The sequence below is a fragment of the Octopus bimaculoides genome, chromosome 1, assembly GCF_046866305.1.
Source record: "Octopus bimaculoides isolate indiv1 chromosome 1, ASM4686630v1, whole genome shotgun sequence".
In the NCBI taxonomy this organism is placed as follows: Eukaryota; Metazoa; Mollusca; class Cephalopoda; order Octopoda; family Octopodidae; genus Octopus; species Octopus bimaculoides.
The window spans coordinates 23,588,382-23,595,166 of NC_142928.1; positions in this window are offsets into that span (position 1 = coordinate 23,588,382).

Genomic DNA, 6,785 nt, shown 5'->3' on the forward strand with positions numbered 1-6,785 from the left:
ATATATATATATATATATATATATATACACACACACACACACACACACACACACACACACATACATATATCTATAAAATCGTTTTTTAGAAAAGCATGAATCCAGAGAAAAAGCACACTCTTCATCATCATCATCGTTTAACGTCCGCTTTCCATGCTAGCATGGGTTGGACGATTTGACTGAGGACTGGTGAAACCGGATGGCAACACCAGACTCCAATCTGATCTGGCAGAGTTTCTACAGCTGGATGCCCTTCCTAACGCCAACCACTCAGAGAGTGTAGTGGGTGCTTTTACGTGTCACCCGCACGAAGACCAGTCAGGCGGTACTGGCAACAGCCACTCTCAAAATGGTGTGTTTTATGTGCCACCCACACAGGAGTCTATATTAATTACTAGTGCAGGCTGGTTTATTGGGTTACCCTGGGTTTCTTGCCATAAAGGGTACCTTTATGGCACATCTTCAAGCCCTAAAACCTGTTGGACATAAAAGTACCCTTTATGATGAGAAACCCAAGGTAATTCTATAAACTGGCTTTGCAGCTTCAGGATCAGGGCTAGATGGATGCCCAGAAGACGACCAGCATAGAGGAGAAGGGTCTGGAAGCATAAGGATCCTGCAAATGGACAGAGATTTAGAGATGTATTACTCAAAGCTTTCGACGAAATAGAGGGGGATATAGCATCACATGGTGTGGAAAACAGCTGGAGGTTTCTACGAGACAACCTGTTGAGGGCCACTGACCAGATCTGTGGATGGTGCAAAGTCCTCTCTTGACCCAAGGTAACATTGTGGTGTAACAATATAGTTGACAAGGCCATAAGTGAAAAGAAACAGGCATGGAAGGACTGGAAGAATGGTGGTAGCAGGGAATTGTATCAGACTACCAGAACGGAAACTAGGAGACAGGTTTATTTAGCCAGAGGGGAAGCAGATAAGAAAAAATTTGCCAATATTCTGTGTCATGAGGACTAAAGACTTGAAGTGTTTTGTGTTGCGAGACAGTGTGAGAGAGAATTGTGATGTCATAGGAGAGAAATATGTCCACATAGATGACGACTCACTTGCATTTAATGAGGCTGCAAGGCGAGAGAGACTTGGATATGCCACTATGAAAGGTTGCTAAATGAAGAGAATGAATGGGAGAAAGAGAATCTGCAGAATGTTGACCCAACAGAGGGACCAGCTATCTGAATTGACAGTACCTTGGTAGATAAAGCAATTAAGGGTATGAAGACAGGGGAAGCCACCGGTCCATCAGAAATCACCGCAGAGATGCTTAAAATATCTGGTGGTGTCATCTATAATCTAGTCACCTGTATAGTTAACCAGGTGATACATGAAGGTGTCATACCCAATGACTGATGTAGCAGCACCATAGTTAACTGCTACAAAGGTAAAGGTGATGCATTAGATACAAATAATTACTGAGGTATCAAGTTGTTAGATCAGGTAATGAAAGTCACGGAGAGGGTTATAGCCCAACTAATTAGGGAGAAAGTCAGTCTAAATGAGATGCAGTTTGGGTTTGTGCTTGAGAAAAGCACCACTGATGCTATATTTCTGGTAAAATCAGATTGGAGCCTGGTGCAGCCTTCTGGCTCACCACCCCTCAGTCAAACCATCCAACCCATGTCAGCATGGAAAGCGGACGTTAAATGACGACAATGATGATGATATATATATATATCTTGTTTTCTTTTTCAGAACAAAGGGTACTCTTATCACTTCTTTGCCATTCTAATATCCCCTTTAATCAGTCATTCATATCACTATCACTCATGTTTCTCACTCTGTAAAACAGTGGGAAGCAAGCAGAGATGTAAGATTGTGACGTCCCTTTAATCATGCCAGAGACATAGTGACATAGCTTCATCTCTTGTGATTGTGTCACTTTGTACACTTTGCAAAGTATGAAATTGTGAGTGTACTTTAGTCTTGTTGAGTCTCTGGAAGAGGTACCATGAAAAAATACCAACTACTCTCTGTAATGTGATTGGTATTAAGAAGGGTATCCAGTCATAGAAGTCAATTTAAAATATGATATACATGCGAAACGAATTCCTCTAATCTAAGTGTACAGTACCTTCAAGTACAACTGGCTCTACCTGTGACAGCTCATGGAATCCATTCCAGCATTGGTGAATTATTATTCCAGTTAGTATACTTAAATGTTTTGGGAATGGTAACCAGACGACTCAATATTAAAAAATTGTCAAGAAATTAATGCATCAAAGTCCAAACTAATTAAAATTAGAAACAGATAATGTGCAGAGGAGCAGGATAATCTGGTCTTTTGCATACAAGGGTCACAACTTTGGATATACTTTTGTCTTATTAGACCTTCTCAACAAAGCATAATTATGCATGTCTGCTATATTCCTGAAAACAGAAATATTTTTGCATATTATATATGTGGGCACTATGAAAGTTTGTTGTTGTTGTTGCTGTTGTTCTTGTTCTCGTTTTTGTTTAGCTCATAGTTATCCCTAATTAAGCAGGCTTAAAATAAAAAAAGCATTTCAACTGAGTAGCATAAGTTTCTGCAGCAAGTTGACTTTAGTTGTGTCATGACCACCGGTCAATTACCAGGCTAACCATCCATATACATCTAATCATCTGTCAAAGAACTGGTGCCAAAGACATGGCTCCTGTGCAGGTGGCATGTAAAATACACCATTTTGAGCGTGGCCATTGCCAGTACCGCCTGACTGGCATTCGTGCCTGTGGCACTTAAAAGCACCCACTACACTCTCGGAGTGGTTGGCATTAGGAAGGACATCCAGCTGTAGGAACTCTGCCAAATCAGATTGGAGCCTGGTGTAGCCACCTGGTCCACCAGTCCTCAGTCAAATCGTCCAACCCATGCTAGCATGGAAAGCGGACGTTAAACAATGATGATGATTCCAATATGGGATTCTAACAAGTTAATCATCTGCCGGGCTTATTATATTTTCGCTGGTTGCCCGACAACTGATAAAAACAAGCTCTTAATGTGTTTACCAGAGATCTGAATGGCTGACTGTTTGCTGACGTTATCACTCTCCAACAAAATCTTGTTTGGGTGTTTACATTTCCATTCACATCCCAACACAGCGATTTAGGTTCAATTCCTAGGTAATGAGCTAGTGTTTGGAACTCTACCAATATTTCTACTACGGTGGTATATTTAGTCTTCTCAAAGCATGTTCCAATGAAAATCGATCCTTTTGAATCTAAGAGTCTATCAGCTGGGAAAGTGGGTTACTAAGGAACGGTTTAGCACCACTAAATTTAGTGTTAGTGATTTGGTACAGCTTATTTTGAATAAGACCTATTTGGGAATAGGATGGCTTGGTTGCTGAGGAAACGTTTTATTCAATACAACTTACTGGTTTTCACTAGTTTTACCATTTCAGGAATCTTAAAAGGTATACAAATACTCATAATTACCAAAGGAAAAATTAAATAAGGCTGTGTATTTTGATATAGTATGACCTTTATAACTTTTGGCAGGGTATAGAAATGTTATGTAAAGGGGGATAACTCCATATTGTAATTCTATTTCAATATATTTTAATATTTCTTTATTCCGCCGAGATCGACTTTACTTTTTATCCATTTGGGTACTGTGACTACCAGTTGTGTGTGTGTGTGTGTGTGTGTGTGTGTGTGTGTGTGTGTGTGTGTGTGTGTGTGTGTGTGTGTGTGTGTGTGTGCCGTCTGCCCCAAAATCGACCACCGCTACAAACAGATTTTTCAACCACTGTTTACTATATCAGTACAGGCTGGTTTTGTCTTAGCATGCAATTGCTAAAGGATGCTTGTTACTGAGAAAGCGCAAATAGACAAAAATACGTATTTAGCAGAGGTTCCAGCGTTGCTGGACGATTTATCTCTGCTACTGATAAATTTCTGCACTTTTAACACTGTACGCGTATAAGAGATGCTTTCTTGAGACTAATATCCAGTTTATCAGGCTTTAAGCAATATATATGCTAAGAGTATGATACACTGATTGCTCTCACTGTCTGTCTGTCTCTCCCTCTACCCCTCTCTCTTTCTCTTTTTTCTCCCCCTCTCTTTCTCTTTTTTCTCCCTCTCTCTTTCTCTCCCTCTCTCTCTCTCTCTGTATATACACACACACACACATATATGTAGAGAGAGAGAGAGACATAGATAGATAAATAGATAGATACATTACAGTGACTCTCTTTTTACCTATACACACACACACACACACACACACATACGCACACACACACACACACACACACACACACACACACACACACACACACACACACACACATATATATATATATATAAGGTTGAGGAGGGTTGTATATATATAAGGTTGAGGAGGGTTGTATATACATACATACATACATTACATACATACATACATACTAAAAATATCCGCCTATGAATATAATAATAGATAACTTTATTTTTTCTGTCTCCGATGAAGGGAAGTACTGGATCTTCCCAGAAACAGCTGTAAGACTCTATCCATAAAATTCTTCAACCTTACCTTTGCTCTCTTTATCCTTTTGTTTTTATATATTTACATATATATATATATATATATATATATATATATATATATATATATATATATATATGTAACAAAATTGTCCGATGAACGGGAACGTGAAACTCAGAGTAACAGTCTTTTGTTATATTTCTGCTGCTTTTAAATAAAGTATATATATATATATAGATATATATATATAAAAAGAAATAGTAAATGAGTATATGCATATATACGTACAGGTATGTGCATACTGACATCCACCTGTATGTATAGGTGCATATCTGGGTACAGGACATTGCAAACAAACGTAGACGAGAACACACGAGCCACATAGAGAACATTCTCCTTCATCAGCCACCCACGTTTTAACACCGGCGTTTCGACATATATATATATATATATATATATATATAGACTACACTCTCTGAGTGGTTGGCGTTAGGAAGGGCATCCAGCTGTAGTAACTCTGCCAAATTTAGATTGGAGCCTTGTGTTGCCATCCGGTCTCACCAGTCCTCAGTCAAATCGTCCAACCCATGCTGGCATGGAAAGCGGACGTTAAACGATGATGATGATGATGATGATATATATATATATTTCTTTTTCTTTTATTCTTTTATTTGTTTCAGTCCAATAAGTCCAACCCATGCCAGCATGATGATACATGTAGAGAGAGAGAGAGAGAGAGAGAGAGAGAGAGAGAGAGAGAGAGCGAGAGAGAGAGAGAGAGAGAGAGAGAGAGAGAGAGAGCGAGAGAGAGAGAGAGAGAGAGAGAGAGAGAGAGAGAGAGAGAGAGAGAGAGAGAGAGAGAGATAGAGAGAGAGAGCGAGAGAGAGAGAGAGAGAGAGCGAGAGAGAGAGAGAGAGAGAGAGAGAGAGAGAGAGAGAGAGAGAGAGAGAGCTGCACATTAATATTTTCAATGATTGCAAAGGACTGTAATTGCTATAATCTATTTTCATAGAATTCACCACTCTTATTAAACAGATATTCTTCTTACCACTAATCACTAAAAGTAGGTCAGGTTTTTAAAGGAATTTTCATTTCTTTTTTTTTTTAATAATTTAAAATTTTCATTTTTATTTTTACAACACAAATCATGTAAAACAGCATTAGAAGTACATCTTCCCAGGGATGTGATTAGCATTCCCTACCTTCCTACTCACTCATCCTATTTCTATAAAGCATGAGTGTCTATGACAAATAATCATATTAATTAGCTTAATTAGGGTAAATAATATGATACTCTTCATGCATGTTTCACTGCATTTGTGACTAATCATGGGTAAAATTTAACACTGTTATCCACTTCAGGTTGTGAAACTAATGTTAAGTAGTTTAGGACTTATGAGACATCTCTATCGTATATGTGTATGTATGGGTGCATATGTGTATGTGTGTGTGTATATATGTATATGTATATATGTATATATATGTATATACATACATACATACATATATATATATATATATATATATATATATATATATATATAAATATATTATGCATGAGATAATGGAACCCAATAAAACAGCATAACACATATACATAATGCATGCATGCACACACTCACACACTCACACATACACACACACACACATGTATGTATGTCTGTATGCATGCATATATGTATGTATAAATATATGTGTACAGATATATATATATATATATATATATATATATATATATATATATGAATTTAAGGATTGGAGAAAACGCATGTTATAATTGCATACTTTATTCCTACATATGTTTCAAAGGATTACAACCTGTGTGATCCATAGGGATCTTTGATATTAAAATTGTAACCTAAAGATCCCTATGGATCACACAGGTTGTAATCCTTTGAAACATATGTAGGAATAAAGTATGCAATTATAACATGCGTTTTCTCCAATCCTTAAATTCTTAAATATACTCAAATACCCAAAATTTCAAGGAGTTCCTGCCTTAAAAACAGGAGCTAACCACAGTTATTTTGTGTTCTTTGCTACATTGGTTTCTATTAACCCATTTATTCTATCAGAAGAATTTTTATTCATTAAGATAGAAGAAATACACATAATTATATATATATACATATATATATATATATATATATATATATATATATACATACGAGGTCTGATCAATAAGTATCCGGACTGGTGCCATAGTAACAAATCTAAAGCATGCAGAGTAAAGCTGCTTAGCACAGATTGACCTTCAACTCTGCTGTACTTGCACACTAAGTTTTAACGTACTAGCTCACTTCTGCTGTTTACAGCAGTG